Source organism: Lathyrus oleraceus, unplaced genomic scaffold, assembly GCF_024323335.1.
Source record: "Lathyrus oleraceus cultivar Zhongwan6 unplaced genomic scaffold, CAAS_Psat_ZW6_1.0 chrUn0196, whole genome shotgun sequence".
Taxonomy (NCBI): Eukaryota; Viridiplantae; Streptophyta; class Magnoliopsida; order Fabales; family Fabaceae; genus Lathyrus; species Lathyrus oleraceus.
Genome location: NW_026112587.1, coordinates 1 through 18,885, shown reverse-complemented (window position 1 = coordinate 18,885; position 18,885 = coordinate 1). Strand labels below are relative to the sequence as shown.

The 18,885-nt window shown below is 39.1% G+C and overlaps 65 non-coding genes and 2 pseudogenes across 65 annotated transcripts; all 67 read left to right on the top strand.

The window, feature by feature from the left end:
- The first annotated feature begins 131 nt into the window (after positions 1 to 131).
- Positions 132 to 250, top strand: LOC127112942 (5S ribosomal RNA). Its single transcript, XR_007799121.1, has one exon. It is a non-coding gene; the product is annotated as a 5S ribosomal RNA (ribosomal RNA).
- A 162-nt stretch (positions 251 to 412) lies between these two features.
- Positions 413 to 531, top strand: LOC127112941 (5S ribosomal RNA). Its single transcript, XR_007799120.1, has one exon. It is a non-coding gene; the product is annotated as a 5S ribosomal RNA (ribosomal RNA).
- A 160-nt stretch (positions 532 to 691) lies between these two features.
- LOC127112940 (5S ribosomal RNA) lies at positions 692 to 810 on the top strand. Its single transcript, XR_007799119.1, has one exon. It is a non-coding gene; the product is annotated as a 5S ribosomal RNA (ribosomal RNA).
- Positions 811 to 970: 160 nt separating this feature from the next.
- On the top strand, positions 971 to 1,089 carry LOC127112939 (5S ribosomal RNA). Its single transcript, XR_007799118.1, has one exon. It is a non-coding gene; the product is annotated as a 5S ribosomal RNA (ribosomal RNA).
- A 161-nt stretch (positions 1,090 to 1,250) lies between these two features.
- LOC127112938 (5S ribosomal RNA) lies at positions 1,251 to 1,369 on the top strand. The gene has a single exon (XR_007799117.1). It is a non-coding gene; the product is annotated as a 5S ribosomal RNA (ribosomal RNA).
- Positions 1,370 to 1,530: 161 nt separating this feature from the next.
- On the top strand, positions 1,531 to 1,649 carry LOC127112937 (5S ribosomal RNA). The gene has a single exon (XR_007799116.1). It is a non-coding gene; the product is annotated as a 5S ribosomal RNA (ribosomal RNA).
- A 162-nt stretch (positions 1,650 to 1,811) lies between these two features.
- LOC127112936 (5S ribosomal RNA) lies at positions 1,812 to 1,930 on the top strand. Its single transcript, XR_007799115.1, has one exon. It is a non-coding gene; the product is annotated as a 5S ribosomal RNA (ribosomal RNA).
- A 160-nt stretch (positions 1,931 to 2,090) lies between these two features.
- On the top strand, positions 2,091 to 2,209 carry LOC127112935 (5S ribosomal RNA). Its single transcript, XR_007799114.1, has one exon. It is a non-coding gene; the product is annotated as a 5S ribosomal RNA (ribosomal RNA).
- A 160-nt stretch (positions 2,210 to 2,369) lies between these two features.
- Positions 2,370 to 2,488, top strand: LOC127112934 (5S ribosomal RNA). The gene has a single exon (XR_007799113.1). It is a non-coding gene; the product is annotated as a 5S ribosomal RNA (ribosomal RNA).
- Positions 2,489 to 2,649: 161 nt separating this feature from the next.
- Positions 2,650 to 2,768, top strand: LOC127112933 (5S ribosomal RNA). The gene has a single exon (XR_007799112.1). It is a non-coding gene; the product is annotated as a 5S ribosomal RNA (ribosomal RNA).
- A 160-nt stretch (positions 2,769 to 2,928) lies between these two features.
- LOC127112931 (5S ribosomal RNA) lies at positions 2,929 to 3,047 on the top strand. Its single transcript, XR_007799110.1, has one exon. It is a non-coding gene; the product is annotated as a 5S ribosomal RNA (ribosomal RNA).
- A 160-nt stretch (positions 3,048 to 3,207) lies between these two features.
- Positions 3,208 to 3,326, top strand: LOC127112930 (5S ribosomal RNA). Its single transcript, XR_007799109.1, has one exon. It is a non-coding gene; the product is annotated as a 5S ribosomal RNA (ribosomal RNA).
- A 161-nt stretch (positions 3,327 to 3,487) lies between these two features.
- On the top strand, positions 3,488 to 3,606 carry LOC127112929 (5S ribosomal RNA). The gene has a single exon (XR_007799108.1). It is a non-coding gene; the product is annotated as a 5S ribosomal RNA (ribosomal RNA).
- A 160-nt stretch (positions 3,607 to 3,766) lies between these two features.
- Positions 3,767 to 3,885, top strand: LOC127112928 (5S ribosomal RNA). Its single transcript, XR_007799107.1, has one exon. It is a non-coding gene; the product is annotated as a 5S ribosomal RNA (ribosomal RNA).
- Positions 3,886 to 4,046: 161 nt separating this feature from the next.
- On the top strand, positions 4,047 to 4,165 carry LOC127112927 (5S ribosomal RNA). Its single transcript, XR_007799106.1, has one exon. It is a non-coding gene; the product is annotated as a 5S ribosomal RNA (ribosomal RNA).
- A 161-nt stretch (positions 4,166 to 4,326) lies between these two features.
- Positions 4,327 to 4,445, top strand: LOC127112926 (5S ribosomal RNA). The gene has a single exon (XR_007799105.1). It is a non-coding gene; the product is annotated as a 5S ribosomal RNA (ribosomal RNA).
- Positions 4,446 to 4,605: 160 nt separating this feature from the next.
- On the top strand, positions 4,606 to 4,724 carry LOC127112923 (5S ribosomal RNA). Its single transcript, XR_007799104.1, has one exon. It is a non-coding gene; the product is annotated as a 5S ribosomal RNA (ribosomal RNA).
- A 161-nt stretch (positions 4,725 to 4,885) lies between these two features.
- On the top strand, positions 4,886 to 5,004 carry LOC127112911 (5S ribosomal RNA). Its single transcript, XR_007799094.1, has one exon. It is a non-coding gene; the product is annotated as a 5S ribosomal RNA (ribosomal RNA).
- Positions 5,005 to 5,164: 160 nt separating this feature from the next.
- Positions 5,165 to 5,283, top strand: LOC127112900 (5S ribosomal RNA). Its single transcript, XR_007799083.1, has one exon. It is a non-coding gene; the product is annotated as a 5S ribosomal RNA (ribosomal RNA).
- A 162-nt stretch (positions 5,284 to 5,445) lies between these two features.
- On the top strand, positions 5,446 to 5,564 carry LOC127112888 (5S ribosomal RNA). Its single transcript, XR_007799072.1, has one exon. It is a non-coding gene; the product is annotated as a 5S ribosomal RNA (ribosomal RNA).
- A 163-nt stretch (positions 5,565 to 5,727) lies between these two features.
- On the top strand, positions 5,728 to 5,846 carry LOC127112875 (5S ribosomal RNA). The gene has a single exon (XR_007799060.1). It is a non-coding gene; the product is annotated as a 5S ribosomal RNA (ribosomal RNA).
- Positions 5,847 to 6,006: 160 nt separating this feature from the next.
- LOC127112864 (5S ribosomal RNA) lies at positions 6,007 to 6,125 on the top strand. Its single transcript, XR_007799049.1, has one exon. It is a non-coding gene; the product is annotated as a 5S ribosomal RNA (ribosomal RNA).
- A 160-nt stretch (positions 6,126 to 6,285) lies between these two features.
- Positions 6,286 to 6,404, top strand: LOC127112853 (5S ribosomal RNA). Its single transcript, XR_007799038.1, has one exon. It is a non-coding gene; the product is annotated as a 5S ribosomal RNA (ribosomal RNA).
- A 159-nt stretch (positions 6,405 to 6,563) lies between these two features.
- Positions 6,564 to 6,682, top strand: LOC127112842 (5S ribosomal RNA). The gene has a single exon (XR_007799027.1). It is a non-coding gene; the product is annotated as a 5S ribosomal RNA (ribosomal RNA).
- A 160-nt stretch (positions 6,683 to 6,842) lies between these two features.
- LOC127112830 (5S ribosomal RNA) lies at positions 6,843 to 6,961 on the top strand. The gene has a single exon (XR_007799016.1). It is a non-coding gene; the product is annotated as a 5S ribosomal RNA (ribosomal RNA).
- A 161-nt stretch (positions 6,962 to 7,122) lies between these two features.
- Positions 7,123 to 7,241, top strand: LOC127112818 (5S ribosomal RNA). The gene has a single exon (XR_007799005.1). It is a non-coding gene; the product is annotated as a 5S ribosomal RNA (ribosomal RNA).
- A 161-nt stretch (positions 7,242 to 7,402) lies between these two features.
- On the top strand, positions 7,403 to 7,521 carry LOC127112807 (5S ribosomal RNA). The gene has a single exon (XR_007798994.1). It is a non-coding gene; the product is annotated as a 5S ribosomal RNA (ribosomal RNA).
- A 159-nt stretch (positions 7,522 to 7,680) lies between these two features.
- Positions 7,681 to 7,799, top strand: LOC127112795 (5S ribosomal RNA). Its single transcript, XR_007798983.1, has one exon. It is a non-coding gene; the product is annotated as a 5S ribosomal RNA (ribosomal RNA).
- Positions 7,800 to 7,961: 162 nt separating this feature from the next.
- On the top strand, positions 7,962 to 8,080 carry LOC127112782 (5S ribosomal RNA). The gene has a single exon (XR_007798972.1). It is a non-coding gene; the product is annotated as a 5S ribosomal RNA (ribosomal RNA).
- A 160-nt stretch (positions 8,081 to 8,240) lies between these two features.
- Positions 8,241 to 8,359, top strand: LOC127112874 (5S ribosomal RNA). The gene has a single exon (XR_007799059.1). It is a non-coding gene; the product is annotated as a 5S ribosomal RNA (ribosomal RNA).
- Positions 8,360 to 8,523: 164 nt separating this feature from the next.
- LOC127112770 (5S ribosomal RNA) lies at positions 8,524 to 8,642 on the top strand. The gene has a single exon (XR_007798961.1). It is a non-coding gene; the product is annotated as a 5S ribosomal RNA (ribosomal RNA).
- A 160-nt stretch (positions 8,643 to 8,802) lies between these two features.
- LOC127112758 (5S ribosomal RNA) lies at positions 8,803 to 8,921 on the top strand. The gene has a single exon (XR_007798949.1). It is a non-coding gene; the product is annotated as a 5S ribosomal RNA (ribosomal RNA).
- Positions 8,922 to 9,069: 148 nt separating this feature from the next.
- Positions 9,070 to 9,188, top strand: LOC127112747 (5S ribosomal RNA). Its single transcript, XR_007798938.1, has one exon. It is a non-coding gene; the product is annotated as a 5S ribosomal RNA (ribosomal RNA).
- A 160-nt stretch (positions 9,189 to 9,348) lies between these two features.
- On the top strand, positions 9,349 to 9,467 carry LOC127112736 (5S ribosomal RNA). Its single transcript, XR_007798927.1, has one exon. It is a non-coding gene; the product is annotated as a 5S ribosomal RNA (ribosomal RNA).
- A 159-nt stretch (positions 9,468 to 9,626) lies between these two features.
- Positions 9,627 to 9,742, top strand: LOC127112905 (5S ribosomal RNA). Its single transcript, XR_007799088.1, has one exon. It is a non-coding gene; the product is annotated as a 5S ribosomal RNA (ribosomal RNA).
- A 160-nt stretch (positions 9,743 to 9,902) lies between these two features.
- On the top strand, positions 9,903 to 10,021 carry LOC127112725 (5S ribosomal RNA). Its single transcript, XR_007798916.1, has one exon. It is a non-coding gene; the product is annotated as a 5S ribosomal RNA (ribosomal RNA).
- Positions 10,022 to 10,181: 160 nt separating this feature from the next.
- On the top strand, positions 10,182 to 10,300 carry LOC127112714 (5S ribosomal RNA). Its single transcript, XR_007798905.1, has one exon. It is a non-coding gene; the product is annotated as a 5S ribosomal RNA (ribosomal RNA).
- Positions 10,301 to 10,459: 159 nt separating this feature from the next.
- On the top strand, positions 10,460 to 10,578 carry LOC127112873 (5S ribosomal RNA). The gene has a single exon (XR_007799058.1). It is a non-coding gene; the product is annotated as a 5S ribosomal RNA (ribosomal RNA).
- A 160-nt stretch (positions 10,579 to 10,738) lies between these two features.
- LOC127112702 (5S ribosomal RNA) lies at positions 10,739 to 10,857 on the top strand. Its single transcript, XR_007798894.1, has one exon. It is a non-coding gene; the product is annotated as a 5S ribosomal RNA (ribosomal RNA).
- Positions 10,858 to 11,017: 160 nt separating this feature from the next.
- Positions 11,018 to 11,136, top strand: LOC127112691 (5S ribosomal RNA). The gene has a single exon (XR_007798883.1). It is a non-coding gene; the product is annotated as a 5S ribosomal RNA (ribosomal RNA).
- Positions 11,137 to 11,296: 160 nt separating this feature from the next.
- LOC127112680 (5S ribosomal RNA) lies at positions 11,297 to 11,415 on the top strand. Its single transcript, XR_007798872.1, has one exon. It is a non-coding gene; the product is annotated as a 5S ribosomal RNA (ribosomal RNA).
- Positions 11,416 to 11,577: 162 nt separating this feature from the next.
- Positions 11,578 to 11,697, top strand: LOC127112879 (5S ribosomal RNA). The gene has a single exon (XR_007799064.1). It is a non-coding gene; the product is annotated as a 5S ribosomal RNA (ribosomal RNA).
- A 160-nt stretch (positions 11,698 to 11,857) lies between these two features.
- Positions 11,858 to 11,976, top strand: LOC127112669 (5S ribosomal RNA). Its single transcript, XR_007798861.1, has one exon. It is a non-coding gene; the product is annotated as a 5S ribosomal RNA (ribosomal RNA).
- A 160-nt stretch (positions 11,977 to 12,136) lies between these two features.
- Positions 12,137 to 12,255, top strand: LOC127112658 (5S ribosomal RNA). The gene has a single exon (XR_007798850.1). It is a non-coding gene; the product is annotated as a 5S ribosomal RNA (ribosomal RNA).
- A 159-nt stretch (positions 12,256 to 12,414) lies between these two features.
- Positions 12,415 to 12,532, top strand: LOC127112885 (5S ribosomal RNA). Its single transcript, XR_007799069.1, has one exon. It is a non-coding gene; the product is annotated as a 5S ribosomal RNA (ribosomal RNA).
- A 160-nt stretch (positions 12,533 to 12,692) lies between these two features.
- LOC127112892 (5S ribosomal RNA) lies at positions 12,693 to 12,810 on the top strand. Its single transcript, XR_007799076.1, has one exon. It is a non-coding gene; the product is annotated as a 5S ribosomal RNA (ribosomal RNA).
- A 129-nt stretch (positions 12,811 to 12,939) lies between these two features.
- LOC127112925 (uncharacterized) lies at positions 12,940 to 13,093 on the top strand (annotated as a pseudogene).
- Positions 13,094 to 13,253: 160 nt separating this feature from the next.
- Positions 13,254 to 13,372, top strand: LOC127112943 (5S ribosomal RNA). The gene has a single exon (XR_007799122.1). It is a non-coding gene; the product is annotated as a 5S ribosomal RNA (ribosomal RNA).
- A 159-nt stretch (positions 13,373 to 13,531) lies between these two features.
- Positions 13,532 to 13,651, top strand: LOC127112878 (5S ribosomal RNA). The gene has a single exon (XR_007799063.1). It is a non-coding gene; the product is annotated as a 5S ribosomal RNA (ribosomal RNA).
- Positions 13,652 to 13,717: 66 nt separating this feature from the next.
- LOC127112918 (5S ribosomal RNA) lies at positions 13,718 to 13,839 on the top strand. The gene has a single exon (XR_007799100.1). It is a non-coding gene; the product is annotated as a 5S ribosomal RNA (ribosomal RNA).
- A 161-nt stretch (positions 13,840 to 14,000) lies between these two features.
- Positions 14,001 to 14,119, top strand: LOC127112932 (5S ribosomal RNA). The gene has a single exon (XR_007799111.1). It is a non-coding gene; the product is annotated as a 5S ribosomal RNA (ribosomal RNA).
- Positions 14,120 to 14,318: 199 nt separating this feature from the next.
- Positions 14,319 to 14,471, top strand: LOC127112922 (uncharacterized; annotated as a pseudogene).
- A 207-nt stretch (positions 14,472 to 14,678) lies between these two features.
- LOC127112921 (5S ribosomal RNA) lies at positions 14,679 to 14,797 on the top strand. Its single transcript, XR_007799103.1, has one exon. It is a non-coding gene; the product is annotated as a 5S ribosomal RNA (ribosomal RNA).
- A 157-nt stretch (positions 14,798 to 14,954) lies between these two features.
- LOC127112890 (5S ribosomal RNA) lies at positions 14,955 to 15,072 on the top strand. The gene has a single exon (XR_007799074.1). It is a non-coding gene; the product is annotated as a 5S ribosomal RNA (ribosomal RNA).
- A 161-nt stretch (positions 15,073 to 15,233) lies between these two features.
- LOC127112881 (5S ribosomal RNA) lies at positions 15,234 to 15,352 on the top strand. The gene has a single exon (XR_007799066.1). It is a non-coding gene; the product is annotated as a 5S ribosomal RNA (ribosomal RNA).
- Positions 15,353 to 15,513: 161 nt separating this feature from the next.
- On the top strand, positions 15,514 to 15,631 carry LOC127112891 (5S ribosomal RNA). The gene has a single exon (XR_007799075.1). It is a non-coding gene; the product is annotated as a 5S ribosomal RNA (ribosomal RNA).
- Positions 15,632 to 15,788: 157 nt separating this feature from the next.
- Positions 15,789 to 15,905, top strand: LOC127112909 (5S ribosomal RNA). Its single transcript, XR_007799092.1, has one exon. It is a non-coding gene; the product is annotated as a 5S ribosomal RNA (ribosomal RNA).
- Positions 15,906 to 16,064: 159 nt separating this feature from the next.
- On the top strand, positions 16,065 to 16,180 carry LOC127112919 (5S ribosomal RNA). The gene has a single exon (XR_007799101.1). It is a non-coding gene; the product is annotated as a 5S ribosomal RNA (ribosomal RNA).
- Positions 16,181 to 16,340: 160 nt separating this feature from the next.
- LOC127112908 (5S ribosomal RNA) lies at positions 16,341 to 16,462 on the top strand. The gene has a single exon (XR_007799091.1). It is a non-coding gene; the product is annotated as a 5S ribosomal RNA (ribosomal RNA).
- Positions 16,463 to 16,623: 161 nt separating this feature from the next.
- On the top strand, positions 16,624 to 16,742 carry LOC127112764 (5S ribosomal RNA). Its single transcript, XR_007798955.1, has one exon. It is a non-coding gene; the product is annotated as a 5S ribosomal RNA (ribosomal RNA).
- A 156-nt stretch (positions 16,743 to 16,898) lies between these two features.
- On the top strand, positions 16,899 to 17,014 carry LOC127112903 (5S ribosomal RNA). Its single transcript, XR_007799086.1, has one exon. It is a non-coding gene; the product is annotated as a 5S ribosomal RNA (ribosomal RNA).
- Positions 17,015 to 17,173: 159 nt separating this feature from the next.
- On the top strand, positions 17,174 to 17,296 carry LOC127112910 (5S ribosomal RNA). The gene has a single exon (XR_007799093.1). It is a non-coding gene; the product is annotated as a 5S ribosomal RNA (ribosomal RNA).
- Positions 17,297 to 17,455: 159 nt separating this feature from the next.
- LOC127112880 (5S ribosomal RNA) lies at positions 17,456 to 17,573 on the top strand. The gene has a single exon (XR_007799065.1). It is a non-coding gene; the product is annotated as a 5S ribosomal RNA (ribosomal RNA).
- Positions 17,574 to 17,731: 158 nt separating this feature from the next.
- LOC127112652 (5S ribosomal RNA) lies at positions 17,732 to 17,850 on the top strand. The gene has a single exon (XR_007798844.1). It is a non-coding gene; the product is annotated as a 5S ribosomal RNA (ribosomal RNA).
- Positions 17,851 to 18,005: 155 nt separating this feature from the next.
- Positions 18,006 to 18,123, top strand: LOC127112889 (5S ribosomal RNA). Its single transcript, XR_007799073.1, has one exon. It is a non-coding gene; the product is annotated as a 5S ribosomal RNA (ribosomal RNA).
- Positions 18,124 to 18,286: 163 nt separating this feature from the next.
- On the top strand, positions 18,287 to 18,406 carry LOC127112877 (5S ribosomal RNA). Its single transcript, XR_007799062.1, has one exon. It is a non-coding gene; the product is annotated as a 5S ribosomal RNA (ribosomal RNA).
- Positions 18,407 to 18,567: 161 nt separating this feature from the next.
- On the top strand, positions 18,568 to 18,686 carry LOC127112869 (5S ribosomal RNA). The gene has a single exon (XR_007799054.1). It is a non-coding gene; the product is annotated as a 5S ribosomal RNA (ribosomal RNA).
- The last annotated feature ends 199 nt before the right edge of the window (positions 18,687 to 18,885 follow it).

The window sequence follows — 18,885 nt, the reverse complement described above, 5'->3', positions numbered from 1 at the left end:
CATTTCTGTTAGCCGGCGTAAAAGAATCGGAAAAAGTAGGAGAAAACAAATATTTCAACGTTAATTGTGTTTGTTCTGCCGTTAATAAGTGAAAGAAATAAAATATATACAATTAAAGCGCATTTAATATCAGGTGCGATCATACCAGCACTAATGCACCGGATCCCATCAGAACTCCGCAGTTAAGCGTGCTTGGGCGAGAGTAGTACTAGGATGGGTGACCTCCTGGGAAGTCCTTGTGTTGCACCTCTTTTTTGCGATTTTTTAAATACTTCTATTCATTTCTGTTAGCCGGCGTAAAAGAATCGGAAAAAAAGTAGGAGAAAACAAATATTTCAACGTTAATTGTGTTTGTTCTGCCGTTAATAAGTGAAAGAAATAAAATATATACAATTAAAGCGCATTTAATATCAGGTGCGATCATACCAGCACTAATGCACCGGATCCCATCAGAACTCCGCAGTTAAGCGTGCTTGGGCGAGAGTAGTACTAGGATGGGTGACCTCCTGGGAAGTCCTTGTGTTGCACCTCTTTTTTGCGATTTTTTAAATACTTCTATTCATTTCTGTTAGCCGGCGTAAAAGAATCGGAAAAAGTAGGAGAAAACAAATATTTCAACGTTAATTGTGTTTGTTCTGCCGTTAATAAGTGAAAGAAATAAAATATATACAATTAAAGCGCATTTAATATCAGGTGCGATCATACCAGCACTAATGCACCGGATCCCATCAGAACTCCGCAGTTAAGCGTGCTTGGGCGAGAGTAGTACTAGGATGGGTGACCTCCTGGGAAGTCCTTGTGTTGCACCTCTTTTTTGCGATTTTTTAAATACTTCTATTCATTTCTGTTAGCCGGCGTAAAAGAATCGGAAAAAGTAGGAGAAAACAAATATTTCAACGTTAATTGTGTTTGTTCTGCCGTTAATAAGTGAAAGAAATAAAATATATACAATTAAAGCGCATTTAATATCAGGTGCGATCATACCAGCACTAATGCACCGGATCCCATCAGAACTCCGCAGTTAAGCGTGCTTGGGCGAGAGTAGTACTAGGATGGGTGACCTCCTGGGAAGTCCTTGTGTTGCACCTCTTTTTTGCGATTTTTTAAATACTTCTATTCATTTCTGTTAGCCGGCGTAAAAGAATCGGAAAAAAGTAGGAGAAAACAAATATTTCAACGTTAATTGTGTTTGTTCTGCCGTTAATAAGTGAAAGAAATAAAATATATACAATTAAAGCGCATTTAATATCAGGTGCGATCATACCAGCACTAATGCACCGGATCCCATCAGAACTCCGCAGTTAAGCGTGCTTGGGCGAGAGTAGTACTAGGATGGGTGACCTCCTGGGAAGTCCTTGTGTTGCACCTCTTTTTTGCGATTTTTTAAATACTTCTATTCATTTCTGTTAGCCGGCGTAAAAGAATCGGAAAAAAGTAGGAGAAAACAAATATTTCAACGTTAATTGTGTTTGTTCTGCCGTTAATAAGTGAAAGAAATAAAATATATACAATTAAAGCGCATTTAATATCAGGTGCGATCATACCAGCACTAATGCACCGGATCCCATCAGAACTCCGCAGTTAAGCGTGCTTGGGCGAGAGTAGTACTAGGATGGGTGACCTCCTGGGAAGTCCTTGTGTTGCACCTCTTTTTTGCGATTTTTTAAATACTTCTATTCATTTCTGTTAGCCGGCGTAAAAGAATCGGAAAAAAAGTAGGAGAAAACAAATATTTCAACGTTAATTGTGTTTGTTCTGCCGTTAATAAGTGAAAGAAATAAAATATATACAATTAAAGCGCATTTAATATCAGGTGCGATCATACCAGCACTAATGCACCGGATCCCATCAGAACTCCGCAGTTAAGCGTGCTTGGGCGAGAGTAGTACTAGGATGGGTGACCTCCTGGGAAGTCCTTGTGTTGCACCTCTTTTTTGCGATTTTTTAAATACTTCTATTCATTTCTGTTAGCCGGCGTAAAAGAATCGGAAAAAGTAGGAGAAAACAAATATTTCAACGTTAATTGTGTTTGTTCTGCCGTTAATAAGTGAAAGAAATAAAATATATACAATTAAAGCGCATTTAATATCAGGTGCGATCATACCAGCACTAATGCACCGGATCCCATCAGAACTCCGCAGTTAAGCGTGCTTGGGCGAGAGTAGTACTAGGATGGGTGACCTCCTGGGAAGTCCTTGTGTTGCACCTCTTTTTTGCGATTTTTTAAATACTTCTATTCATTTCTGTTAGCCGGCGTAAAAGAATCGGAAAAAGTAGGAGAAAACAAATATTTCAACGTTAATTGTGTTTGTTCTGCCGTTAATAAGTGAAAGAAATAAAATATATACAATTAAAGCGCATTTAATATCAGGTGCGATCATACCAGCACTAATGCACCGGATCCCATCAGAACTCCGCAGTTAAGCGTGCTTGGGCGAGAGTAGTACTAGGATGGGTGACCTCCTGGGAAGTCCTTGTGTTGCACCTCTTTTTTGCGATTTTTTAAATACTTCTATTCATTTCTGTTAGCCGGCGTAAAAGAATCGGAAAAAAGTAGGAGAAAACAAATATTTCAACGTTAATTGTGTTTGTTCTGCCGTTAATAAGTGAAAGAAATAAAATATATACAATTAAAGCGCATTTAATATCAGGTGCGATCATACCAGCACTAATGCACCGGATCCCATCAGAACTCCGCAGTTAAGCGTGCTTGGGCGAGAGTAGTACTAGGATGGGTGACCTCCTGGGAAGTCCTTGTGTTGCACCTCTTTTTTGCGATTTTTTAAATACTTCTATTCATTTCTGTTAGCCGGCGTAAAAGAATCGGAAAAAGTAGGAGAAAACAAATATTTCAACGTTAATTGTGTTTGTTCTGCCGTTAATAAGTGAAAGAAATAAAATATATACAATTAAAGCGCATTTAATATCAGGTGCGATCATACCAGCACTAATGCACCGGATCCCATCAGAACTCCGCAGTTAAGCGTGCTTGGGCGAGAGTAGTACTAGGATGGGTGACCTCCTGGGAAGTCCTTGTGTTGCACCTCTTTTTTGCGATTTTTTAAATACTTCTATTCATTTCTGTTAGCCGGCGTAAAAGAATCGGAAAAAGTAGGAGAAAACAAATATTTCAACGTTAATTGTGTTTGTTCTGCCGTTAATAAGTGAAAGAAATAAAATATATACAATTAAAGCGCATTTAATATCAGGTGCGATCATACCAGCACTAATGCACCGGATCCCATCAGAACTCCGCAGTTAAGCGTGCTTGGGCGAGAGTAGTACTAGGATGGGTGACCTCCTGGGAAGTCCTTGTGTTGCACCTCTTTTTTGCGATTTTTTAAATACTTCTATTCATTTCTGTTAGCCGGCGTAAAAGAATCGGAAAAAAGTAGGAGAAAACAAATATTTCAACGTTAATTGTGTTTGTTCTGCCGTTAATAAGTGAAAGAAATAAAATATATACAATTAAAGCGCATTTAATATCAGGTGCGATCATACCAGCACTAATGCACCGGATCCCATCAGAACTCCGCAGTTAAGCGTGCTTGGGCGAGAGTAGTACTAGGATGGGTGACCTCCTGGGAAGTCCTTGTGTTGCACCTCTTTTTTGCGATTTTTTAAATACTTCTATTCATTTCTGTTAGCCGGCGTAAAAGAATCGGAAAAAGTAGGAGAAAACAAATATTTCAACGTTAATTGTGTTTGTTCTGCCGTTAATAAGTGAAAGAAATAAAATATATACAATTAAAGCGCATTTAATATCAGGTGCGATCATACCAGCACTAATGCACCGGATCCCATCAGAACTCCGCAGTTAAGCGTGCTTGGGCGAGAGTAGTACTAGGATGGGTGACCTCCTGGGAAGTCCTTGTGTTGCACCTCTTTTTTGCGATTTTTTAAATACTTCTATTCATTTCTGTTAGCCGGCGTAAAAGAATCGGAAAAAAGTAGGAGAAAACAAATATTTCAACGTTAATTGTGTTTGTTCTGCCGTTAATAAGTGAAAGAAATAAAATATATACAATTAAAGCGCATTTAATATCAGGTGCGATCATACCAGCACTAATGCACCGGATCCCATCAGAACTCCGCAGTTAAGCGTGCTTGGGCGAGAGTAGTACTAGGATGGGTGACCTCCTGGGAAGTCCTTGTGTTGCACCTCTTTTTTGCGATTTTTTAAATACTTCTATTCATTTCTGTTAGCCGGCGTAAAAGAATCGGAAAAAAGTAGGAGAAAACAAATATTTCAACGTTAATTGTGTTTGTTCTGCCGTTAATAAGTGAAAGAAATAAAATATATACAATTAAAGCGCATTTAATATCAGGTGCGATCATACCAGCACTAATGCACCGGATCCCATCAGAACTCCGCAGTTAAGCGTGCTTGGGCGAGAGTAGTACTAGGATGGGTGACCTCCTGGGAAGTCCTTGTGTTGCACCTCTTTTTTGCGATTTTTTAAATACTTCTATTCATTTCTGTTAGCCGGCGTAAAAGAATCGGAAAAAGTAGGAGAAAACAAATATTTCAACGTTAATTGTGTTTGTTCTGCCGTTAATAAGTGAAAGAAATAAAATATATACAATTAAAGCGCATTTAATATCAGGTGCGATCATACCAGCACTAATGCACCGGATCCCATCAGAACTCCGCAGTTAAGCGTGCTTGGGCGAGAGTAGTACTAGGATGGGTGACCTCCTGGGAAGTCCTTGTGTTGCACCTCTTTTTTGCGATTTTTTAAATACTTCTATTCATTTCTGTTAGCCGGCGTAAAAGAATCGGAAAAAAGTAGGAGAAAACAAATATTTCAACGTTAATTGTGTTTGTTCTGCCGTTAATAAGTGAAAGAAATAAAATATATACAATTAAAGCGCATTTAATATCAGGTGCGATCATACCAGCACTAATGCACCGGATCCCATCAGAACTCCGCAGTTAAGCGTGCTTGGGCGAGAGTAGTACTAGGATGGGTGACCTCCTGGGAAGTCCTTGTGTTGCACCTCTTTTTTGCGATTTTTTAAATACTTCTATTCATTTCTGTTAGCCGGCGTAAAAGAATCGGAAAAAGTAGGAGAAAACAAATATTTCAACGTTAATTGTGTTTGTTCTGCCGTTAATAAGTGAAAGAAATAAAATATATACAATTAAAGCGCATTTAATATCAGGTGCGATCATACCAGCACTAATGCACCGGATCCCATCAGAACTCCGCAGTTAAGCGTGCTTGGGCGAGAGTAGTACTAGGATGGGTGACCTCCTGGGAAGTCCTTGTGTTGCACCTCTTTTTTGCGATTTTTTAAATACTTCTATTCATTTCTGTTAGCCGGCGTAAAAGAATCGGAAAAAAAGTAGGAGAAAACAAATATTTCAACGTTAATTGTGTTTGTTCTGCCGTTAATAAGTGAAAGAAATAAAATATATACAATTAAAGCGCATTTAATATCAGGTGCGATCATACCAGCACTAATGCACCGGATCCCATCAGAACTCCGCAGTTAAGCGTGCTTGGGCGAGAGTAGTACTAGGATGGGTGACCTCCTGGGAAGTCCTTGTGTTGCACCTCTTTTTTGCGATTTTTTAAATACTTCTATTCATTTCTGTTAGCCGGCGTAAAAGAATCGGAAAAAAAAGTAGGAGAAAACAAATATTTCAACGTTAATTGTGTTTGTTCTGCCGTTAATAAGTGAAAGAAATAAAATATATACAATTAAAGCGCATTTAATATCAGGTGCGATCATACCAGCACTAATGCACCGGATCCCATCAGAACTCCGCAGTTAAGCGTGCTTGGGCGAGAGTAGTACTAGGATGGGTGACCTCCTGGGAAGTCCTTGTGTTGCACCTCTTTTTGCGATTTTTTAAATACTTCTATTCATTTCTGTTAGCCGGCGTAAAAGAATCGGGAAAAAGTAGGAGAAAACAAATATTTCAACGTTAATTGTGTTTGTTCTGCCGTTAATAAGTGAAAGAAATAAAATATATACAATTAAAGCGCATTTAATATCAGGTGCGATCATACCAGCACTAATGCACCGGATCCCATCAGAACTCCGCAGTTAAGCGTGCTTGGGCGAGAGTAGTACTAGGATGGGTGACCTCCTGGGAAGTCCTTGTGTTGCACCTCTTTTTTGCGATTTTTTAAATACTTCTATTCATTTCTGTTAGCCGGCGTAAAAGAATCGGAAAAAGTAGGAGAAAACAAATATTTCAACGTTAATTGTGTTTGTTCTGCCGTTAATAAGTGAAAGAAATAAAATATATACAATTAAAGCGCATTTAATATCAGGTGCGATCATACCAGCACTAATGCACCGGATCCCATCAGAACTCCGCAGTTAAGCGTGCTTGGGCGAGAGTAGTACTAGGATGGGTGACCTCCTGGGAAGTCCTTGTGTTGCACCTCTTTTTGCGATTTTTTAAATACTTCTATTCATTTCTGTTAGCCGGCGTAAAAGAATCGGAAAAAGTAGGAGAAAACAAATATTTCAACGTTAATTGTGTTTGTTCTGCCGTTAATAAGTGAAAGAAATAAAATATATACAATTAAAGCGCATTTAATATCAGGTGCGATCATACCAGCACTAATGCACCGGATCCCATCAGAACTCCGCAGTTAAGCGTGCTTGGGCGAGAGTAGTACTAGGATGGGTGACCTCCTGGGAAGTCCTTGTGTTGCACCTCTTTTTTGCGATTTTTTAAATACTTCTATTCATTTCTGTTAGCCGGCGTAAAAGAATCGGAAAAAGTAGGAGAAAACAAATATTTCAACGTTAATTGTGTTTGTTCTGCCGTTAATAAGTGAAAGAAATAAAATATATACAATTAAAGCGCATTTAATATCAGGTGCGATCATACCAGCACTAATGCACCGGATCCCATCAGAACTCCGCAGTTAAGCGTGCTTGGGCGAGAGTAGTACTAGGATGGGTGACCTCCTGGGAAGTCCTTGTGTTGCACCTCTTTTTTGCGATTTTTTAAATACTTCTATTCATTTCTGTTAGCCGGCGTAAAAGAATCGGAAAAAAGTAGGAGAAAACAAATATTTCAACGTTAATTGTGTTTGTTCTGCCGTTAATAAGTGAAAGAAATAAAATATATACAATTAAAGCGCATTTAATATCAGGTGCGATCATACCAGCACTAATGCACCGGATCCCATCAGAACTCCGCAGTTAAGCGTGCTTGGGCGAGAGTAGTACTAGGATGGGTGACCTCCTGGGAAGTCCTTGTGTTGCACCTCTTTTTTGCGATTTTTTAAATACTTCTATTCATTTCTGTTAGCCGGCGTAAAAGAATCGGAAAAAAGTAGGAGAAAACAAATATTTCAACGTTAATTGTGTTTGTTCTGCCGTTAATAAGTGAAAGAAATAAAATATATACAATTAAAGCGCATTTAATATCAGGTGCGATCATACCAGCACTAATGCACCGGATCCCATCAGAACTCCGCAGTTAAGCGTGCTTGGGCGAGAGTAGTACTAGGATGGGTGACCTCCTGGGAAGTCCTTGTGTTGCACCTCTTTTTTGCGATTTTTAAATACTTCTATTCATTTCTGTTAGCCGGCGTAAAAGAATCGGAAAAAAGTAGGAGAAAACAAATATTTCAACGTTAATTGTGTTTGTTCTGCCGTTAATAAGTGAAAGAAATAAAATATATACAATTAAAGCGCATTAATATCAGGTGCGATCATACCAGCACTAATGCACCGGATCCCATCAGAACTCCGCAGTTAAGCGTGCTTGGGCGAGAGTAGTACTAGGATGGGTGACCTCCTGGGAAGTCCTTGTGTTGCACCTCTTTTTTGCGATTTTTTAAATACTTCTATTCATTTCTGTTAGCCGGCGTAAAAGAATCGGAAAAAGTAGGAGAGAAAACAAATATTTCAACGTTAATTGTGTTTGTTCTGCCGTTAATAAGTGAAAGAAATAAAATATATACAATTAAAGCGCATTTAATATCAGGTGCGATCATACCAGCACTAATGCACCGGATCCCATCAGAACTCCGCAGTTAAGCGTGCTTGGGCGAGAGTAGTACTAGGATGGGTGACCTCCTGGGAAGTCCTTGTGTTGCACCTCTTTTTTGCGATTTTTTAAATACTTCTATTCATTTCTGTTAGCCGGCGTAAAAGAATCGGAAAAAGTAGGAGAAAACAAATATTTCAACGTTAATTGTGTTTGTTCTGCCGTTAATAAGTGAAAGAAAATAAATATATACAATTAAAGCGCATTTAATATCAGGTGCGATCATACCAGCACTAATGCACCGGATCCCATCAGAACTCCGCAGTTAAGCGTGCTTGGGCGAGAGTAGTACTAGGATGGGTGACCTCCTGGGAAGTCTTTGTGTTGCACCTCTTTTTTGCGATTTTTTAAATACTTCTATTCATTTCTGTTAGCCGGCGTAAAAGAATCGGAAAAAAAAAGTAGGAGGAAACAAATATTTCAACGTTAATTGTGTTTGTTCTGCCGTTAATAAGTGAAAGAAATAAAATATATACAATTAAAGCGCATTTAATATCAGGTGCGATCATACCAGCACTAATGCACCGGATCCCATCAGAACTCCGCAGTTAAGCGTGCTTGGGCGAGAGTAGTACTAGGATGGGTGACCTCCTGGGAAGTCCTTGTGTTGCACCTCTTTTTTGCGATTTTTTAAATACTTCTATTCATTTCTGTTAGCCGGCGTAAAAGAATCGGAAAAAAGTAGGAGAAAACAATATTTCAACGTTAATTGTGTTTGTTCTGCCGTTAATAAGTGAAAGAAATAAAATATATACAATTAAAGCGCATTTAATATCAGGTGCGATCATACCAGCACTAATGCACCGGATCCCATCAGAACTCCGCAGTTAAGCGTGCTTGGGCGAGAGTAGTACTAGGATGGGTGACCTCCTGGGAAGTCCTTGTGTTGCACCTCTTTTTTGCGATTTTTTAAATACTTCTATTCATTTCTGTTAGCCGGCGTAAAAGTAGGAGAAAACAAATATTTCAACGTTAATTGTGTTTGTTCTGCCGTTAATAAGTGAAAGAAATAAAATATATACAATTAAAGCGCATTTAATATCAGGTGCGATCATACCAGCACTAATGCACCGGATCCCATCAGAACTCCGCAGTTAAGCGTGCTTGGGCGAGAGTAGTACTAGGATGGGTGACCTCCTGGGAAGTCCTTGTGTTGCACCTCTTTTTTGCGATTTTTTAAATACTTCTATTCATTTCTGTTAGCCGGCGTAAAAGAATCGGAAAAAAGTAGGAGAAAACAAATATTTCAACGTTAATTGTGTTTGTTCTGCCGTTAATAAGTGAAAGAATAAAATATATACAATTAAAGCGCATTTAATATCAGGTGCGATCATACCAGCACTAATGCACCGGATCCCATCAGAACTCCGCAGTTAAGCGTGCTTGGGCGAGAGTAGTACTAGGATGGGTGACCTCCTGGGAAGTCCTTGTGTTGCACCTCTTTTTTGCGATTTTTAAATACTTCTATTCATTTCTGTTAGCCGGCGTAAAAGAATCGGAAAAAGTAGGAGAAAACAAATATTTCAACGTTAATTGTGTTTGTTCTGCCGTTAATAAGTGAAAGAAATAAAATATATACAATTAAAGCGCATTTAATATCAGGTGCGATCATACCAGCACTAATGCACCGGATCCCATCAGAACTCCGCAGTTAAGCGTGGGGCGAGAGTAGTACTAGGATGGGTGACCTCCTGGGAAGTCCTTGTGTTGCACCTCTTTTTTGCGATTTTTTAAATACTTCTATTCATTTCTGTTAGCCGGCGTAAAAGAATCGGAAAAAGTAGGAGAAAACAAATATTTCAACGTTAATTGTGTTTGTTCTGCCGTTAATAAGTGAAAGAAATAAAATATATACAATTAAAGCGCATTTAATATCAGGTGCGATCATACCAGCACTAATGCACCGGATCCCATCAGAACTCCGCAGTTAAGCGTGCTTGGGCGAGAGTAGTACTAGGATGGGTGACCTCCTGGGAAGTCCTTGTGTTGCACCTCTTTTTTGCGATTTTTTAAATACTTCTATTCATTTCTGTTAGCCGGCGTAAAAGAATCGGAAAAAGTAGGAGAAAACAAATATTTCAACGTTAATTGTGTTTGTTCTGCCGTTAATAAGTGAAAGAAATAAAATATATACAATTAAAGCGCATTTAATATCAGGTGCGATCATACCAGCACTAATGCACCGGATCCCATCAGAACTCCGCAGTTAAGCGTGCTTGGGCGAGAGTAGTACTAGGATGGGTGACCTCCTGGGAAGTCCTTGTGTTGCACCTCTTTTTTGCGATTTTTTAAATACTTCTATTCATTTCTGTTAGCCGGCGTAAAAGAATCGGAAAAAGTAGGAGAAAACAAATATTTCAACGTTAATTGTGTTTGTTCTGCCGTTAATAAGTGAAAGAAATAAATATATACAATTAAAGCGCATTTAATATCAGGTGCGATCATACCAGCACTAATGCACCGGATCCCATCAGAACTCCGCAGTTAAGCGTGCTTGGGCGAGAGTAGTACTAGGATGGGTGACCTCCTGGGAAGTCTTTGTGTTGCACCTCTTTTTTGCGATTTTTTAAATACTTCTATTCATTTCTGTTAGCCGGCGTAAAAGAATCGGAAAAAGTAGGAGAAAACAAATATTTCAACGTTAATTGTGTTTGTTCTGCCGTTAATAAGTGAAAGAAATAAAATATATACAATTAAAGCGCATTTAATATCAGGTGCGATCATACCAGCACTAATGCACCGGATCCCATCAGAACTCCGCAGTTAAGCGTGCTTGGGCGAGAGTAGTACTAGGATGGGTGACCTCCTGGGAAGTCCTTGTGTTGCACCTCTTTTTTGCGATTTTTTAAATACTTCTATTCATTTCTGTTAGCCGGCGTAAAAGAATCGGAAAAAGTAGGAGAAAACAAATATTTCAACGTTAATTGTGTTTGTTCTGCCGTTAATAAGTGAAAGAAATAAAATATATACAATTAAAGCGCATTTAATATCAGGTGCGATCATACCAGCACTAATGCACCGGATCCCATCAGAACTCCGCAGTTAAGCGTGCTTGGGCGAGAGTAGTACTAGGATGGGTGACCTCCTGGGAAGTCCTTGTGTTGCACCTCTTTTTTGCGATTTTTTAAATACTTCTATTCATTTCTGTTAGCCGGCGTAAAAGAATCGGAAAAAGTAGGAGAAAACAAATATTTCAACGTTAATTGTGTTTGTTCTGCCGTTAATAAGTGAAAGAAATAAAATATATACAATTAAAGCGCATTTAATATCAGGTGCGATCATACCAGCACTAATGCACCGGATCCCATCAGAACTCCGCAGTTAAGCGTGCTTGGGCGAGAGTAGTACTAGGATGGGTGACCTCCTGGGAAGTCCTTGTGTTGCACCTCCCTTTTTTGCGATTTTTTAAATACTTCTATTCATTTCTGTTAGCCGGCGTAAAAGAATCGGAAAAAGTAGGAGAAAACAAATATTTCAACGTTAATTGTGTTTGTTCTGCCGTTAATAAGTGAAAGAAATAAAATATATACAATTAAAGCGCATTTAATATCAGGTGCGATCATACCAGCACTAATGCACCGGATCCCATCAGAACCTCCGCAGTTAAGCGTGCTTGGGCGAGAGTAGTACTAGGATGGGTGACCTCCTGGGAAGTCCTTGTGTTGCACCTCTTTTTTGCGATTTTTTAAATACTTCTATCATTCTGTTAGCCGGCGTAAAAGAATCGGAAAAAAAAGTAGGAGAAAAAAATATTTCAACGTTAATTGTGTTTGTTCTGCCGTTAATAAGTGAAAGAAATAAAATATATACAATTAAAGCGCATTTAATATCAGGTGCGATCATACCAGCACTAATGCACCGGATCCCATCAGAACTCCGCAGTTAAGCGTGCTTGGGCGAGAGTAGTACTAGGATGGGTGACCTCCTGGGAAGTCCTTGTGTTGCACCTCTTTTTTGCGATTTTTTAAATACTTCTATTCATTTCTGTTAGCCGGCGTAAAAGAATCGGAAAAAGTAGGAGAAAACAAATATTTCAACGTTAATTGTGTTTGTTCTGCCGTTAATAAGTGAAAGAAATAAAATATATACAATTAAAGCGCATTTAATATCAGGTGCGATCATACCAGCACTAATGCACCGGATCCCATCAGAACTCCGCAGTTAAGCGTGCTTGGGCGAGAGTAGTACTAGGATGGGTGACCTCCTGGGAAGTCCTTGTGTTGCACCTCTTTTTTGCGATTTTTTAAATACTTCTATTCATTTCTGTTAGCCGGCGTAAAAGAATCGGAAAAAGTAGGAGAAAACAAATATTTCAACGTTAATTGTGTTGTTCTGCCGTTAATAAGTGAAAGAAATAAAATATATACAATTAAAGCGCATTTAATATCAGGTGCGATCATACCAGCACTAATGCACCGGATCCATCAGAACTCCGCAGTTAAGCGTGCTTGGGCGAGAGTAGTACTAGGATGGGTGACCTCCTGGGAAGTCCTTGTGTTGCACCTCTTTTTTGCGATTTTTTAAATACTTCTATTCATTTCTGTTAGCCGGCGTAAAAGAATCGGAAAAAGTAGGAGAAAACAAATATTTCAACGTTAATTGTGTTTGTTCTGCCGTTAATAAGTGAAAGAAATAAAATATATACAATTAAAGCGCATTTAATATCAGGTGCGATCATACCAGCACTAATGCACCGGATCCCATCAGAACTCGCAGTTAAGCGTGCTTGGGCGAGAGTAGTACTAGGATGGGTGACCTCCTGGGAAGTCCTTGTGTTGCACCTCTTTTTTGCGACGGCGTAAAAGAATCGGAAAAAAGTAGGAGAAAACAAATATTTCAACGTTAATTGTGTTTGTTCTGCCGTTAATAAGTGAAAGAAATAAAATATATACAATTAAAGCGCATTTAATATCAGGTGCGATCATACCAGCACTAATGCACGGATCCCATCAGAACTCCGCAGTTAAGCGTGCTTGGGCGCGACCGGGAGAGTGTTAGCGGAGGACGTGCATGTGGAGAGTAGTACTAGGATGGGTGACCTCCTGGGAAGTCCTTGTGTTGCACCTCTTTTTTGCGATTTTTTAAATACTTCTATTCATTTCTGTTAGCCGGCGTAAAAGAATCGGAAAAAGTAGGAGAAAACAAATATTTCAACGTTAATTGTGTTTGTTCTGCCGTTAATAAGTGAAAGAAATAAAATATATACAATTAAAGCGCATTTAATATCAGGTGCGATCATACCAGCACTAATGCACCGGATCCCATCAGAACTCCGCAGTTAAGCGTGCTTGGGCGAGAGTAGTACTAGGATGGGTGACCTCCTGGGAAGTCCTTGTGTTGCACCTCTTTTTTGCGATTTTTTAAATACTTCTATTCATTTCTGTTAGCCGGCGTAAAAGAATCGGAAAAAGTAGGAGAAAACAAATATTTCAACGTTAATGTGTTTGTTCTGCCGTTAATAAGTGAAAGAAATAAAATATATACAATTAAAGCGCATTTAATATCAGGTGCGATCATACCAGCACTAATGCACCGGATCCCATCAGAACTCCGCAGTTAAGCGTGCTTGGGCGGAGAGTAGTACTAGGATGGGTGACCTCCTGGGAAGTCCTTGTGTTGCACCTCTTTTTTGCTGTTCTGCCTTAATAAGTGAAAGAAATAAAAATATACAATTAAAGCGCATTTAATATCAGGTGCGATCATACCAGCACTAATGCACGGATCCCATCAGAACTCCGCAGTTAAGCGTGCTTGGGCGGGAGAGAGTAGTACTAGGATGGGTGACCTCCTGGGAAGTCCTTGTGTTGCACTCTTTTTTGCGATTTTTTAAATACTTCTATTCATTTCTGTTAGCCGGCGTAAAAGAATCGGAAAAAAGTAGGAGGAAAACAAATATTTCAACGTTAATTGTGTTTGTTCTGCCGTTAATAAGTGAAAGAAATAAAATATATACAATTAAAGCGCATTTAATATCAGGTGCGATCATACCAGCACTAATGCACCGGATCCCATCAGAACTCCGCAGTTAAGCGTGCTTGGGCGAGAGTAGTACTAGGATGGGTGACCTCCTGGGAAGTCCTTGTGTTGCACCTCTTTTTGCGATTTTTTAAATACTTCTATTCATTTCTGTTAGCCGGCGTAAAAGAATCGGAAAAAGTAGGAGAAAACAAATATTCAACGTTAATGTTTTTGTTTGTCCGTTAATAAGTTAATTTTCAACTGTTATTGTGTTTGTTCTGCCGTTAATAAGTGAAAGAAATAAAATATATACAATTAAAGCGCATTTAATATCAGGTGCGATCATACCAGCACTAATGCACCGCCTCTCTTCTCCCCCAGTCCAGACCCCCTCTGCTCGATCCATCAGAACTCCGCAGTTAAGCGTGCTTGGGCGAGAGTAGTACTAGGATGGGTGACCTCCTGGGAAGTCCTTGTGTTGCACCTCTTTTTTGCGATTTTTTAAATACTTCTATTCATTTCTGTTAGCCGGCGTAAAAGAATCGGCAAACAACAGAAAAAAAAAAAAACAAAAAAAAAAAGAAAAAACAACCAAAAAGTAGGAGAAAACAAATATTTCAACGTTAATTGTGTTTGTTCTGCCGTTAATAAGTGAAAGAAATAAAATATATACAATTAAAGCGCATTTAATATCAGGTGCGATCATACCAGCACTAATGCACGGATCCATCAGAACTCCGCAGTTAAGCGTGCTTGGGCGCGGAGGTAGTACTAGGATGGGTGACCTCCTGGGAAGTCCTTGTGTTGCACCTCTTTTTTGCGATTTTTTAAATACTCTATTCATCTGTTAGCCGGCGTAAAAGAATCGGAAAAAGTAGGAGAAAACAAATATTTCAACGTTAATTGTGTTTGTTCTGCCGTTAATAAGTGAAAGAAATAAAATATATACAATTAAAGCGCATTTAATATCAGGTGCGATCATACCAGCACTAATGCACCGGATCCCATCAGAACTCCGCAGTTAAGCGTGCTTGGGCGAGAGTAGTACTAGGATGGGTGACTCCTGGGAAGTCCTTGTGTTGCATCTTTTTTGCGATTTTTTAAATACTTCTATTCATTTCTGTTAGCGGCGCGTAAAAGAATCGGAAAAAAGTAGAGAAGAAACAAAAATTTCAACGTTAATTGTGTTTGTTCTGCCGTTAATAAGTGAAAGAAATAAAATATATACAATTAAAGCGCATTTAATATCAGGTGCGATCATACCAGCACTAATGCACCGGATCCCATCAGAACTCCGCAGTTAAGCGTGCTTGGGCGAGAGTAGTACTAGGATGGGTGACCTCCTGGGAAGTCCTTGTGTTGCACCTCTTTTTTGCGATTTTTTAAATACTTCTATTCATTTCTGTTAGCCGGCGTAAAAAGAATCGGAAAAAGTAGGAGAAAACAAATATTTCAACGTTAATTGTGTTTGTTCTGCCGTTAATAAGTGAAAGAAATAAAATATATACAATTAAAGCGCATTTAATATCAGGTGCGATCATACCAGCACTAATGCACCGGATCCCATCAGAACTCCGCAGTTAAGCGTGCTTGGGCGAGAGTAGTACTAGGATGGGTGACTCCTGGGAAGTCCTTGTGTTGCATTTTTGCGATTTTTTAAATACTTCTATTCATTTCTGTTAGCCGGCGTAAAAGAATCGGAAAAAAAGTAGGAGAAAACAAATATTTCAACGTTAATTGTGTTTGTTCTGCCGTTAATAAGTGAAAGAAATAAAATATATACAATTAAAGCGCATTTAATATCAGGTGCGATCATACCAGCACTAATGCACGGATCCCATCAGAACTCCGCAGTTAAGCGTGCTTGGCGAGAGTAGTACTAGGATGGGTGACCTCCTGGGAAGTCCTTGTGTTGCACCTCTTTTTTGCGATTTTTTAAATACTTCTATTCATTTCTGTTAGCCGGCGTAAAAGAATCGGAAAAAAGTAGGAGAAAACAAATATTTCAACGTTAATTGTGTTGTTCTGCCGTAATAAGTGAAAGAAAAATAAAATATACAATTAAAGCGCATTTAATATCAGGTGCGATCATACCAGCACTAATGCACCGGATCCCATCAGAACTCGCAGTTAAGCGTGCTTGGGCGAGAGTAGTACTAGGATGGGTGACCTGGGGAAGTCCTTGTGTTGCACCTCTTTTTTGCGATTTTTAAATACTTCTATTCATTTCTGTTAGCCGGCGTAAAAGAATCGGAAAAAAAGTAGGAGAAAACAAATATTTCAACGTTAATTGTGTTTGTTCTGCCGTTAATAAGTGAAAGAAATAAATATATACAATTAAAGCGCATTTAATATCAGGTGCGATCATACCAGCACTAATGCACCGGATCCCATCAGAACTCTCCGCAGTTAAGCGTGCTGGGGCGAGAGTAGTACTAGGATGGGTGACCTCCTGGGAAGTCCTTGTGTTGGCACCTCTTTTTTGCGATTTTTTAAATACTTCTATTCATTTCTGTTAGCCGGCGTAAAAGAATCGGAAAAAAGTAGGAGAAAACAAATATTTCAACGTTAATTGTGTTTGTTCTGCCGTTAATAAGTGAAAGAAATAAAATATATACAATTAAAGCGCATTTAATATCAGGTGCGATCATACCAGCACTAATGCACCGGATCCCATCAGAACTCCGCAGTTAAGCGTGCTTGGGCGAGAGTAGTACTAGGATGGGTGACCTCCTGGGAAGTCCTTGTGTTGCACCTCTTTTTGCGATTTTTTAAATACTATATCATTTCTGTTAGCCGGCGTAAAAGAATCGGAAAAAGTAGGAGAAACAAATATTTCAACGTTAATTGTGTTTGTTCTGCCGTTAATAAGTGAAAGAAATAAAATATATACAATTAAAGCGCATTTAATATCAGGTGCGATCATACCAGCACTAATGCACCGGATCCCATCAGAACTCCGCAGTTAAGCGCTTGGGCGAGAGTAGTACTAGGATGGGTGACCTCCTGGGAAGTCCTGTGTTGCACCTCTTTTTGCGATTTTTTAAATACTTCTATTCATTTCTGTTAGCCGGCGTAAAAGAATCGGAAAAAGTAGGAGAAAACAAATATTTCAACGTTAATTGTGTTTGTTCTGCCGTTAATAAGTGAAAGAAATAAAATATATACAATTAAAGCGCATTTAATATCAGGTGCGATCATACCAGCACTAATGCACCGGATCCCATCAGAACTCCGCAGTTAAGCGTGCGTTGCTTGGCGAGAGTAGTACTAGGATGGGTGACCTCCTGGGAAGTCCTTGTGTTGCACCTCTTTTTGCGATTTTTTAAATACTTCTATTCATTTCTGTTAGCCGGCGTAAAAAGAACGGGAAAAAAGTAGGAGAAAACAAATATTTCAACGTTAATTGTGTGGTTCTGCCGTTAATAAGTGAAAGAAATAAAATATATACAATTAAAGCGCATTAATATCAGGTGCGATCATACCAGCACTAATGCACGGATCCCATCAGAACTCCGCAGTTAAGCGTGCTTGGGCGAGAGTAGTACTAGGATGGGTGACCTCCTGGGAAGTCCTTGTGTTGCACCTCTTTTTTGCGATTTTTTAAATACTCTATTCATTTCTGTTAGCCGGCGTAAAAGAATCGGGAAAAAAGTAGGAGAAAACAAATTTTCAACGTTAATTGTGTTGTTCTGCCGTTAATAAGTGAAAGAAATAAAATATATACAATTAAAGCGCATTAATATCAGGTGCGATCATACCAGCACTAATGCACCGGATCCCATCAGAACTCCGCAGTTAAGCGTGCTTGGGCGAGAGTAGTACTAGGATGGGTGACCTCCTGGGAAGTCCTTGTGTTGCACCTCTTTTTGCGATTTTTTAAATATCTATTCATTTCTGTTAGCCGGCGTAAAAGAATCGGAAAAAAGTAGGAGAAAACAAATTTCAACGTTAATTGTGTTTGTTCTGCCGTTAATAAGTGAAAGAAATAAAATATATACAATAAAGCGCATTTAATATCAGGTGCGATCATACCAGCACTAATGCACCGGATCCCATCAGAACTCCGCAGTTAAGCGTGCTTGGCGAGAGTAGTACTAGGATGGGTGACCTCCTGGGAAGTCCTTGTGTTGCACCTCTTTTTTGCGATTTTTTAAATACTTCTATTCATTTCTGTTAGCCGGCGTAAAAGAATCGGAAAAAAAAGTAGGAGAAAACAAATATTTCAACGTTAATTGTGTTTGTTCTGCCGTTAATAAGTGAAAGAAATAAAATATATACAATTAAAGCGCATTTAATATCAGGTGCGATCATACCAGCACTAATGCACCGGATCCCATCAGAACTCCGCAGTTAAGCGTGCTTGGGCAGAGAGTAGTACTAGGATGGGTGACCTCCTGGGAAGTCCTTGTGTTGCACCTCTTTTTTGCGATTTTTTAAATACTTCTATTCATTTCTGTTAGCCGGCGTAAAAGAATCGGAAAAAAGTAGGAGAAAACAAAAATTTCAACGTTAATTGTGTTTGTTCTGCCGTTAATAAGTGAAAGAAATAAAATATATACAATTAAAGCGCATTTAATATCAGGTGCGATCATACCAGCACTAATGCACCGGATCCCATCAGAACTCCGCAGTTAAGCGTGCTTGGGCGAGAGTAGTACTAGGATGGGGGACCTCCTGGGAAGTCCTTGTGTTGCACCTCTTTTTGCGATTTTTAAATACTTCTATTCATTTCTGTTAGCCGGCGGAAAAGAATCGGGAAAAAAGTAGGAGAAAACAAATATTTCAACGTTAATGTGTGTTGTTCTGCGTTAATAAGTGAAAGAAATAAATATATACAATTAAAGCGCATTTAATATCAGGTGCGATCATACCAGCACTAATGCACCGGATCCCATCAG